Here is a 12956-nt window from a genome sequence, read left to right on the forward strand (position 1 = left end):
GAATTTCAAAAAATCCTTTTAAACGCGTATTCTGAATAGGTCGAACTTTCGCAAAATGAAATAAACAAAAATCGATTTTTAGATCGGAACCTCCCCTTGAATAGATCATTAGTTAGGTATTTCAAGTAGATATTCTTGCATTCCCAGAATTATTAGATCTACCTTCTCCAAATGTGATGAAAAAATTGTCGCAATTTAAGAAATTTGTACACTGTTAAGATTCATTAAAATACTTCGCCTTCTGTAATTGTTGCTCACATGCCGCCGCAATTAATTTATATATCTTCCCACATATGTTTAGGTACTGATCCAGTTCACGACCGATAAATTTTAGTGCTTGCTTTGCGAGATATTAGGAACCCGGGCGGTATTAGGTACATTCAGCCAACGACAAGTGTTTCAATTAATAACCACTTTCACGCGTCTGCTTAACATTGACCCGTTCTACTTTCACACGATTAACTGCCGTCGATTCTATCTGAAGAAGAATGGTCATCGCAGCAGGGGAACGTGAATTCTGATAGCTTCTGTATCGATTACTCGTTTAACGACAGGCTCTTCATTAGCGTGGCGAATTTCTACGATATTATTTCAGTGGAGCGAACAGTATCCGGCGAGAATTGTCAGGTTCAAGTAGCTAGCTAGTACGGCGTAAGGACGTCGTGAAAACTTCCGAGTGGCTTGTGCTATAGCAAGCAATTAAGAGGATCATTAAAGCGAAGATATCGTGCACGGTTTAAAGCGATCGTCAACCAGCAATGTGATAACCGTTAAAGAATACGACGAGGGGCATTAGCAGGAAGAAACCTCGTCATTTTCCACGCACGATCAACCGCCGACGATTGAGAGAGGAAAGTGGAAGAACGACGCTATTATTGTTCGCGTAGACGTGGGACAGTTAAACAACAGGCTCGTTCCGGGCGCCTGCTATCTCCGCGTGAAATTCTTGCCCCGGAGCGAACGTACTCGAATCCTTTTACAATTCTTGAAGTGAATGGTTCTGGTCATTTCCCATCGTAACGTGGCGCCGAGGAGTACACGCCTGGCCATGAAATTAACACCAACGCCGCATTTAGAACACAATGAAGAAACAGATACAATTACCACTTAGCTGCTCTTATTCGTAAGCACCTGATAATCTATCGGTAGGTACAGAGAATAATGTTTTAATAATCCTTCCATGGCATTGTTCAATTTCCACACTGTGCAGTTTACTTATTCGAGTAGAGGGAAGAAGTAGGAATAACCCCTGGATGCAGTGGAATGAAACACTCGAGAATATAACTGACAAACTTAATATCACTAATTACAAATGCAGCTGACTTATAAAAACATGACTTGGTTTCTGCAACGAATTGGAAATTATAGCCTGGAGACAACGTATTACGCAATAGCACTGAATTTGGTAGGAATTTTGTATTCGTTTAGAAAGAATTATAATAGTCAGCCGAACAATTCTGTAAACTCGCATCCTTTAGAGGATTCTGATTTTCAGCCCCAACTTCATGTTTCAACTCCATAACCGTATCGGAAATTCACCTTGTGGCCATAACCCGACAGATTCGGATGCAAACCATTCGAATTACTTCTTTCGTTTTAGGGACACAGGGTGCGCCGAATAGGTGGTCCTAGTTGCACGTGCATTACAGATGGAAACGACGAAAAAGAGCATAGGTATGCACGTGACGTGCAGCTGTCACGTGCGTTTAACGTCATAGCGAGCGCATCGGGGCCAAGCATCGACAGCTGTTCTCATTTCTCGTCTTCTGGATGGATATTTCTCTGTCATTTCACGCGTACGTGATAATCAGGTTGATCGATATCAGTGCCACCATCAAATAATTCAGATACTTTAATTAAAGCGTTTAAACGACCGTCCCAGTTTCTGAAAGCATTAAGGTTCCAGGTCTCTCTTGGCTCCTGACAATCCTCTGCGAACATCTACGCTAAGAACATCTAATTTATCTACGGCTCCATAAAGTATACCTATCTACGATTTCACCTATGCGAGACGACTAGAATCCAATTTTTGCCAAGCAGATCTCTCCTCGGGAGTATCCGCGCGTTTCTTCTGCATTACGAAACACGCAGAAGTCGAATCGATACGCCCTAGTTTACTTGCTCAGATTCGAGTCCCCCTGTCGTCGTCGTTATGAAATCGTAACGCACTGCTGTTGACAGAAAACGGCCACCGTCCCCGAAGCGTGTCCACGCGAAATATAAAATCGCCCAAAGCGCTAGCTGACAAAAGCTAATCCAAACAGGCTCTGTTAGCTACCACCAACACCGTTCCTCGAGGTCTTCGTGGCCTGCCAACGAATTGTCCCCTGTCACGAAATCGCAGATGCGAAACAATGCATTACGGCCAGTACGCACGACATCGGACAACTGGCTTTGCAAATTACCGCAGACCCCGTCGGCGAGATGCAGCTAAATCCGTAGCATTCGTCATCCCACCGGTCGTGATCCGCACGCTCGAAAAACCGTAACATTGAACGAGATGCTAGTGGTTAATTACCACCGCGATTGCTCTATTACGTTTACATATGGAAATCGTGCTCCGCGCTGCACTTCTCTTCGCTCCTATCTCTCATCTCTCGTGATCGGGCGGCTAATGCGATATTACTCTGTATCGTAATAAGCAATTTGTCAAATCATTCGCGTACAAACTGTCTACCTGTTAATCTCGAGTATGCACAACAAAATTGATAGCAGGTCTCTATCCAAAGATTCACGCTGTACACCTTACGCGAGACTTTTAATTTCCACCCCTTTCCCTGCTTATATTCGTCCACAGGCTCGAACAGGTGCATGCTTCGTGCCTGGTGCCTGAAGCTGACTTCAAAGGGAGCTCGAATCTCAATATTAAAAGGTTTAATAAGCGAAGCAATTTTCGCTGGAAAGCAGAGAAACGCTGTACCCGTTTCGGTTTCGCGTGCTAGCGAATGCCGCCTGCAGCGCGGCAATTATTTTTTGCGATTCCGGAACAGGCTCGAGAGATTCGGGCGAGGCTGCAGGCAAATTCGCTGGTAACGATTGATAATCGCCTGGGCGCAAAAGAGTGGTAGAGGAACGTCCGCTCCTTTTATCCGTCCTTCGCTCAATTTTCATATTCAGACAACATTGGATTTCTCGCCTGTAGCGAGCCACCGTAACGAGTTCTGTCAATTCCCACCCGCGACTGAATATTGAAATGAGTCAAATCGACGCGGAAATATTTATCACGGACGGGGGAAGGAACGTGAACAAAAAAAAAAACAGGAAGCACGCAAGCCAGCGAAAAAAGCTCGGCTAATCCGACGCTCTAACCTCTAACCCGCGCAGCCGGAAATGAATCGCAGGTAAAACCCCCCGCACACAACGGAAAGAGAAACGTTGAAGTTTAAACCGTGCATTCTGCCCTTCCGCTCTTTTGCATCCGTGGTTTTCTAGCGCTGTCGCGTTCAAATTGATTTCGTTTGGTCGACTCGCCAAACTGACGAATAATTTTTAACACGGAAACTGTGGACTTTCTACGAAGTGGTATGACACTACGAAGGAATGGTTAATGTAAGACGTTGGCTGACCCCAAGTCAATTTTGCCAAGTTAAATCAAGTATCATAATGTAGCACTACTCAAATTGATCTTCAGAGATGATTGCGTATCATGCGATGTAACTGTATTTTTTTGGAATAACTTGTGAATGAGAATAAAATCGATCTCTTCTGATTTAGACACAGCTATGTATCGAATTATATAGAGACTCCTTTTGAGATAGTGCGCCAAGTAAGAATTTAGTAGATAAGGAATTTAGTGGTCAGACAATCGTAACCGGCGGCAGAATAGTAAAGATATTGTAGGATGTTTCTATAATACTTGACAAAGTTTTTTCAGTACATTAATTCCACCATTAGTGCACACTAAAACCTTGTACAATTTCAGGTAGTTGATATTGATTTACGCAATCTGTGAGTCGCTTTTTTAAGTGTTGTAATTTGGATTCTAAAGAGGCACCAAAAGTGTTGTGCAATAATTTGGATTACCTGGATTCAAAAGGGAAATTGACAAATCTAAAGTAAATAGAACAGACAGGGAAGATGTACCTTTCGAAGGAATACTGCAGGTTACCACAAAGATAAGGCATTTCTGACAAGGCAGCACTATTCTCACGTTTCTTTCGTATTCGAGTATTCAGAGCCATGCTTACTAGCAATTTTTGAAATGCATCGCTTGCAACCTGAAGTCTGGTACATCGAGATATAAAATGAAGCGAATTCTGACCAGTGGTACGTGAGTGGATGACAAAAGCTTCAACAAAGAGACGCTGGATCGTGATGTAGAGCTTCAGCACAAATAATTGCACGATTTATTAAGAGAGAACGATGAAAAGAGTCAAGATCCAAGGTAGATCCAAGATTCACGAGTTCAGAGAATTCGTTTGTTGAAAGAAACCGACTCGCATAAATAATACTTTCTTCCTCCTTTAACATATCCATTCCTAACACCTTACTGTCTACACATTTCGAAGCAAACTCATATTTGCCCCCAACCTCTTTTAAACTTCCCAACTGTTCATTCCTCCCTCAACGCATTCACAACAGCATCTTATAGGTGAGCTTAAGTTCCATCCAATCCTACATGTTTCCCAATAACAAACACGAAATAATAACCGCAGTGTCTCCCAACCTTTTTTGAATCGCGATCCCCTTTTATAATACTCAAAAAAAACCCGCCCCACCCCAAGAGATATAAGGTAAGGTAAATTTAATAAGGTAGATAAATCACATTAAAAGGTATTACAATTAGGTATTTCAGAATATAATTCCAACTTAATAATATTAAAAAAAAACACACACAAAACCGTGGCGATCCCCAGGAAACACTTCGCGACCCACAGGTTGGGAATCCCTGCTGTAAAGGCTCTCCTGACAGCACACGAAGCAAGCACATCACAGCTCAATAAAGTGTAAAATCAGTAGTACAAACTAACAAAGGGGAAACCTTTCATCTCGACACTCCAAAGCACCCAAGATTTTGCTTTAGAAAGGAATCATTCAAGCAGGCCTACCAATCGGCCAGCTTTCCCCCAGACCCCGCCGAGCGATCCGAAATTTCGAAATTCCTCGCGAGTATCTGGCCCTCGCGGAAGTTTCCCGCAAATGTTCGACCACGCTTCGATTGGAGGCCGGAGTGGCCGGCAGCTAATGCCCGTCAATCAGAAACGGCACGTAGTAGCCGCGATAAATAAAAGTGTTCCGCTCCCTGCCCCCGGCGCGTGTGCGTGCGCGTATATATTTACCGGCGACTATTTTAAAGCGCCACGCGCGCAAATGCGCCGCCACCGACTTCCTCGTCGGTGACGCGCACGCCGAGCGAAGAATGCAACGAATACCGAGGGTGGCCGCGGTTGCGACACAGCGCTCCGTAATATTCCGTAATAATTCGATAGCCGGGTGAGAGTCGACCAGCGGGCACAATATAATCTTCTATTTATAAACAGCGTAGACCGCGGGCGGCGATAAATGCCCGCGTTTTACGCGCGGAGTCGAGCTCCGGAGGTGGGACTACGGTGAAGCTGTTATCGATGAATATCGATAAGCTGGATTCAATTTCGGCCCGACACAAAAGACGAACGGTGTTTACAGAAGACGGGAGATTTACGAGATACCGATGGTGCACGTAGGTACGAAATTACGGTGTTCGAGGGAAGATACATTGTTATAAGCTGTTACGGCTGTTCGCGTTCTTCTTCCGTGGAAATTGATACCCACCGGTGATGCTGCGTCGAGATCGAAGACTGCTTCGTCGACCAGAGGGAGAGGCACGACGATGATGCTCGAACTGGGGAAAAAAAGAGCGGGGAAGAAGCGGCGCGAAGGAAGGATGATGTGGTAACGCGCGACCAATTTGCTCGTGGCCGTCGTGGAATCCCGTGGCACGGTAGGTATAACCTTTAATTAAAATCATTCGATCCGAGGGAACGATCTCGCCGTCTGAAATGAGGCGAAACGACGGGAACGGCTGTACAGAAGCGCGCGAGTAACGTCTCATTAGGTACAGATTGACCTAATTACGAAAGGAAACGTCTGGCGCACTCGAGAGTCGCACATCTCGTCTGCAGTTGGTGCGTTGCCTGCCTTTCTGTGTAAAATTGGAAATCGTTTTCTATTTATAGCGCTTTTCCGATAGGGTCACCGAAGCCGGACAAATATGGAACAATCTGCGGAGCAACAGGGAGCGTAACGCGTTACTCTCGCGCCACGTACATCGCTCCACCCTTGTGTTTCTTTCGTTCTTTTCACCCTCAAACCCCCCCCCCCCCCCTGTATGTACATTATTTTCCTGCGGCCATGATGGCAACCTTGACTCCGTATCGATCCCAAAAGAGTCACGGGTCACCTGAACGATCCGCGGAGCAAAATTTTACTCCCCTGTTTATGCTCACGCGCGTAAACAGCAATTCCAAGTCCCGAACGGCCAAAGCTACCGCCTGTTTGCCGAGTCTCTTTACTCGTCGACGATTCCGTGCTCCGGCAAAATCGTTTGGTTCTCGCTGGTGGAAAACAACAGCGTGTTTTCCGTGTTACGCGCCGAGGAACGAACGTCCGATCAATTATTTCTCATTTGCCTCACCCAATTCCGCGGGTACGTACTACCCCAGCGAAGAAAATAAACGTTATTTGATACACCTACTTGCACTCACGAAGCTAGCTTTTCTTCTATGTGTTAGCCTACCATAAGTTGATGAGGATTAATAGTTTTATTGTAATATAATTTACTCGTTTCCTTTGCTTGTTTGCCACAAAAGTAATCAACAAAAGTTCTGGGTGGTTACTCCCTAGGGAATTCTGTAGGGAGGGCACCCTTAACGCCAAAAACCAACTCATCTGGTGTGAATGAAACTAATAGCAATATTCATTATTAGAAAATAATGCCCGAGATAACATTCGACTGTAGGTGCAATCGTACGGAAAACTACTGATTTATGAATTACAGCTCCGGCTTTTGCTTTTTGCAGGAATTTTCTTAAGAAGTTAAGTTTGTATATATAATTATTTTTCAAATTACTAGAAATATAAGAAAGCTATTTAATTGAAAGGGGGATATATGATCTTTGATCTGAATTCTTCATGAGACTATTCCTTACAGAAAATTCAATGTTATTTCCAAATTTATGATTAACTTGTACTTTAATAATCTCACTAATTGGTAGAATTCTTACTCAAAATAGGAGACGAGAGTTTTTCACTTACTTTTTATATAAAGACATTCATTTTAATCTAACTACTTTCCAACAAAAAACACATACCTATGATATGCAAAACCAACAGTTTAGATTCTCTACAAATGACAATATCAATCTAAATTCAAGCCCACTATCATAACTAACGTGACCATACGTCCCGTTTTTAGGTAGCGTATCCCGTTGTCCCCAAGCACAGCTTCGGAACGCCGAAATGTCCCGTTTTCAGAAAGAGAGCAACTATTGACTAATTATTGAATATATTTTATATCTGCCCGGCACTAATGCACCAGTAAAAGGGTATTTTCTCTTATGAATAAGTTACAGACGAGCGAAAAAGCACAGTTGCAAATCGCAGTTCTTAAAGAAATGTTAATTACCAAAGTAAACTTTAAGAAATCCTGCCAAGAATTTCATTCGCATCTGAACTCAACACCAAATATCCTTAAGCAATTTTATTCTTAAAAAAAAATAAGACCACATAAATTATTTATTTTCACGCGTTCAATCCTGTTTCCCTTTATTAATAAACAAAAACTATGAAGAAATATGCGTTTCCTTAAATACACATACAATTACTTAAAAATTATTAGATGTCTCGTTTTGAGAAAAAAAATAAATGGTCACGTTAATCGTAACCCCTCCTTTAAATTCAATTTCGTACTTTCAACAGTTGGAGCAACAATCGGGCGCGCACATACTGCTCCGAAGAATCGAACAATTGGAAGCGACGCAACGTGTACGTAAATTGATTCGACATACCGTAGAAAGTGGCGCGACGATTCAAAAACGGGTCGAGGAAGAATTGTCGAGCCGATGCCGGTAGCCATGTTCAAAAGGCGCGAAAACAACCAGCCGCGTACGTAACTGCTCCGAGACGAGCGACGTTAGAAAATGTTAGGCCAACTTTCCAAGATCAACTAGCTTATCCAACATCTGTCATCGAGCGACGCATATTACACGGCCCCCACTCTCCACTAGCAACCGCGTCGCACTGTATTACGATCGATCACTGTCCAACGCGCGATTCACAATTACGTTAATCGTTCCCGGCGATTCTCGTGTTCTGCCATTTCGAGCACCGTCACCGTCGCGTTTTCGCGCGAAAGCACACCAGCAGCCGAAACGTGCGCGAGCACGCTGCGCGACCGTTCCGCGGACGGTGGCCGGGCTAAAAAACCAGAGCGGCGGCCGAGAAAAGGCTGGTTCGCAAATCGAGTAATTAGCGGCGCACGCGTCCCGCGGGTAACTCGCGGCGGGGCGCGTGAACCGGGTGAATCACGGGTCCGTCGCGCGCCGTTCGTTTCGTTTGGCGCGTAAAAAGGCTGTGCGGCCTGGATCGCATTACCTTGTCGACGAGATCGCACGGTGTCCCGGCAACCAGTTGCAGCAACAATTCCTTCACATTTTCAGCCCTCGGCGCGCTCTCGCTTTCGTTCTCGTTCCCCCGCTCGGGGCACAGCACACGATGCCCGCGCGAACGTGGCTCGCACGCGGTCACGATCACCGGCGACACTTCACTCCAATAAAAGAACTGGGAAGGAACCAAAAGGCCGTAGGCGCCGGGGGCCCTAGCGGCCCTCCTCCGGCCTCGCTCCGCGGCGTGCAACCGGCTGGTCACTTTTCTTCTCTTCCTTCTCGCCCGCCTCCTCTTCCTCCCCGGTCTCACACCGCGTTCGCGTGCGAACGCGCCCCGTTATGGCGCCGCTGTCGGCGACGATCAGCGACCCGACGTTGTTCACCGCGACGCGGCACGAGCCCACCAATGCCCATTTTCCTCTCGCGTCCGCGGTAACACCACTACTGTCGATCGGTCGCTCGGCGAGACGGAACACGGGCCGCGGAGTTCGAGCGTTACGGTCGCGCTCGATGATCGACCGCGGTTAAGGACGATCGTCCCCGGTGTCCACCCCCCTGGCGGTCACGGGAACAATAAACAAACGCGGCGACGGCACGGTCGAGGACGAGCAACACGACGGCGCGGCGACGTTGACTAGGACGACGCGACTACGACGACGACGGCGGCGGCCGGCTCGCGAGGACCTCTTCCGCCGCACGATTCATGACCACCGACGGAGAGCACGTCGCTCTCGTGGCGACCAGTGCGCCACTACGCGGTATCTCGTCGAAGCGATCCCCCACGGGGCGGGAGAGGGAGAGGGAGAAGGACGGAAGGTGGGCGAAAGAGCGCAGAAGGGGGATGCTGGGAAGGGAGGGAGACAGGTAGATCAGGTGCGCGTGCACCGTAGGAATACTATGGGCACCGTAGGCTACAGATCTGCGTACGCCAATGTACGCGTGTCTGTGTATAAAAGGGGAGGGAATATACGATAGAAAGGGAAACAGAGAGAGAGAGGAAAGGTTAAGGGGGGAGAGCACGCGCGCGAGAGACCAACAGACTCAACCGAAACTGACGGACGCTTGATGCCTTCGGTCCGTCGCAACGACGACTTATACCACTTACAGATGGGCACGATGAATGGATGAACACGATAAGTCGGATGTTCGTCCGTGGCAGAGGTTTCGTAGTCGCTCGGCGCGCTGCGCCGCGACGCTCGCGACGACGTCGTCGGGACGCCCACCACCTGTGGTGCTCACCCCTTTCCCCTCTCCCGAAGACAGACTGCCCTTCCGCGCGCGCGACGTTATCGCGCACACGCGCCGCGTCGTCCTTTTTAGAACGCTTCCCCTTTCGAGCGCCGCTCTATAAACGGGGATAGTTGTCGAATTTTAAAGTTCCATCCCATTCGCCCATGGGGTAGCAAGATGCTCGCAATCGTCGCGGTCCACTTGATAACGGTTGGGGTTAAGAAACTTTTTACAGTGTTACTTTGGTGCCACTCTGCCAGTAATCGTAAATAGGGGAGCCCTGTACAAAACCGTGTACGCACCATAGTTATTCCTGAAAATAAATGAAAGAAGCCCACGCGCGTTTGGCAATTGTTTTCCGGCATATTGAACTGTTAGTCAACAGAGATCCGTGACGAAATACGTACCTACACTACAGCGAATTATTAAATTTATTCTGTTTCTAAGTGCTCCGATCTAATTTTCGGCTGACTTTAAGTGGAGTATAGGGTAAATGTCCCAATTACTGCCAGCGTCCCTATTACTGCCACTTCATTTGTTTTACTTAATAAACACGCAACGTATAAAGAATAGTGTAAAAAAAAATTATCACAAAATTGGGACTGTTTTTTTTATTATTATAGTACACTATTTATACATTTATTCTTTATAAGTTACATTTTTTTAAAGTGAAATAAATAAAGTGGCAGTAATAGGGACACTGACAGTAAATGGGACATCTACCCTATAGTGTTTTGGTAATTAGAATGTAAGTTACATGAAGATATCTATTAACAGTATCTATTTCTATTATATTTTGTAGATAAAACAGTCTAAGGCCGTGCGAAACGAATTCGCAACACTATGCGCACAATGCACAGGATCAGAGTCAGCAAAGCGCGATGTAAATATAGCAATGTGAGAGAAAAGTTGGACCGAGTCAATGCGATCTCGTTGGTGCACAAAAATGCATTGAGTACTAGTAATATGAACTGTTCAGCGCCAAATCGATCACCTTTTGCACTCGACGTCGAGGATGTTGCAAACAAATTCATTCACAAAGGCAAATGATCCTCGATTCAGATAAAAATGAACTTCGTGCGATTAATAGTTTTGGAGATGAGAAATTCATTTATAGAGTCGCTTTTAATGCAACATGCAAAAATTGCAGACTCCAAGTCGTGTATTTTATCCAAAGAGTGCAAAAAGTGATCGATTTTGCGTAGAATCAAAGACACTAGGGGGTGCTTAAATCTGAAATCTGAAAATGACGTACACATGGGAGAACAGAGGCCTGCGATCCACTTTGCAGTCAGTGCCAAGTTTATGACTCACTGTGTTTCGTTTATTCCTGGCGGGGATAACAGAGAGCTGTGTTCAGGCCGGGAAAAAATGATTCACGGTTGCAAAACGATTTGCAACTTACTAGTATATCGCTAGCGTTTACGCGTGTGGGTGAAACGTTAGGTGCAGCATTTTACCGCGGTTTCTTACACGGGCCTCGACTCTCGTTTACGAAAAAATGCAGCATCTGGTAAGCTTCTCGTTTCTTAACGGGATGATAGAGGGAACGGACATACAGCAGCTCCAGGCCATCGTAAACACGGATTAAGGGAAATTTTCTGGTGTAACCTTACTAATGATCGTGGAAAAACAAATCCGCTGGACGCAGAGCTTCTGTTAATTGTCAACGGCCAAGCGAGATTCCCTGACCCATTGTGTAAATAATCCCACCGGCAATTATCTGTCCTGTTTGTTTTTGCTTTTTATCCCGCCGATGTTACTCTCTTAATATCCGGCCTGTGATTCCTTCACCTGTCTCTTGGGTATGTTTTGTCCCGTCCGCGTAACTTACTCACGAATATCAACATTCACTATTGTTCCTGCAATCCTCAGCACCACCCTATTTATTCCGAATACTCATCGCTCGGACAGCGAAGCATATTCCGCAGCGTACACCTCGAAACGACTGGTCAGTAATAAAGAATCGTCGTTCGCGTCGACAAGGTTGCTTTCCTACCTCTGAACAAAGTCCAACTGTAAAACACAAATTGTGCGCGAGCGTTTTACGCTCGCGAGTCGTAATTGAACGGGTCTACTGGAAGATATAAGTACTAAAGTGCGATTGAAGATTGAAACGATGCTTAAAATTATGATCAGACGTTATACGCGTGTAATTAGGCAGCTACGTATTCATTGCTGGATACATACCACGAATATAACTGTAGTGAGCTATAAATTTGAGATTGCATGATGTCTGGATTGTATAAAAGTCGATACCCAGGACAAATTTATTACGTGGTTACGTTAAACTCATAACCAAGAGTTCAAAAGATCTCACCGAAGTTTCCAGTTTCTATGTGATCAATAAATAATTGAAAAAACCCTTGTAGAAAACACTGTAAGTGGCCAAAAATCAAATACTATACTGTAGTATTCCCACTGCCACGAAGAACATTTTTCAATAATTTTCTCTTTTAATTTTGGCACCTACAGTGTTTTCTATAATGACCCTTCGACTATGTTCTTATAACAGAAAATACGGGCGGATTAAAATAAATAACTGATCTCGGAGATCAATCTAACGGCAAGAAAGCTCTCGAATCTCCTTCGCGAAAGCACAACCCGGTGAAATACTCTAAGAAGCTGCAACCCCGAATGAAATTTATTTAGAACAGGCCATATCGCCTGCTCGGGAAGGACAGAAACGACACGGAGATGAGAAGTTCTATTTCGGTTGGAGGAACGGCATCGACGAGGCTCGTCGATAGACGAGGAACGAATTGACGATGCCTAAGCACATTAGCCAAGAAAATTGCGATCGACGAACGGCCAGGAGTCTAACGGCGGTGAAAAAGCACGACAGTAAATCGCTATAATGGCGTCGCGACGGGGGGACACTCTTTTTGCCGGAGTAGGTAGTCGGGGAACTTTTTGCAAAATTCTCGGTCCACGGGGATGGAGCTGAGAATTTAGAGAGTGAGCGCCAACGGATTTACGAAGTGAGGAAAGATCGCCCGGCCATTTGTCTCGCTCACCTAATTAACTGCCGCTGCAGGACCAAATAAAGTCAGCCGATTTAATAACAATTTCGCCGCCGATGTTAACGAGACGTTCGTCCATTAATTTCGGCAGCAGGCGTGGCGCATCCGCGCGAGCTACCCG

At 45.7% G+C, this 12956-nt stretch overlaps 1 protein-coding gene and 1 long non-coding RNA gene across 10 annotated transcripts in view; one reads left to right on the forward strand and one right to left on the reverse strand.

Annotated features, from left to right (window-relative positions):
• LOC143368432 (uncharacterized) overlaps nucleotides 1-12956 on the reverse strand; it is a 539066-nt gene that overhangs the window by 336226 nt on the left and 189884 nt on the right. Inside the window, exon 1 of one of the 9 annotated variants that reach the window (XM_076811157.1) lies at nucleotides 8572-8705. The exons of 7 other annotated variants lie outside the window; for them this stretch is intronic. The gene's annotated coding sequence lies outside the window, so the exon portion shown is untranslated. Of the gene's footprint in view, nucleotides 1-7985; nucleotides 8229-8571; nucleotides 8706-12956 lie in introns of those variants that run through there. One more of the 9 variants, XM_076811158.1, reaches the window with a different exon arrangement.
• Nucleotides 1-12956, forward strand: part of LOC143368460 (uncharacterized) — a 306495-nt gene that overhangs the window by 168246 nt on the left and 125293 nt on the right. The gene's annotated exons all lie outside the window — the stretch shown is intronic.

This window comes from Andrena cerasifolii, chromosome 4, assembly GCF_050908995.1.
Source record: "Andrena cerasifolii isolate SP2316 chromosome 4, iyAndCera1_principal, whole genome shotgun sequence".
Classification (NCBI taxonomy): Eukaryota; Metazoa; Arthropoda; class Insecta; order Hymenoptera; family Andrenidae; genus Andrena; species Andrena cerasifolii.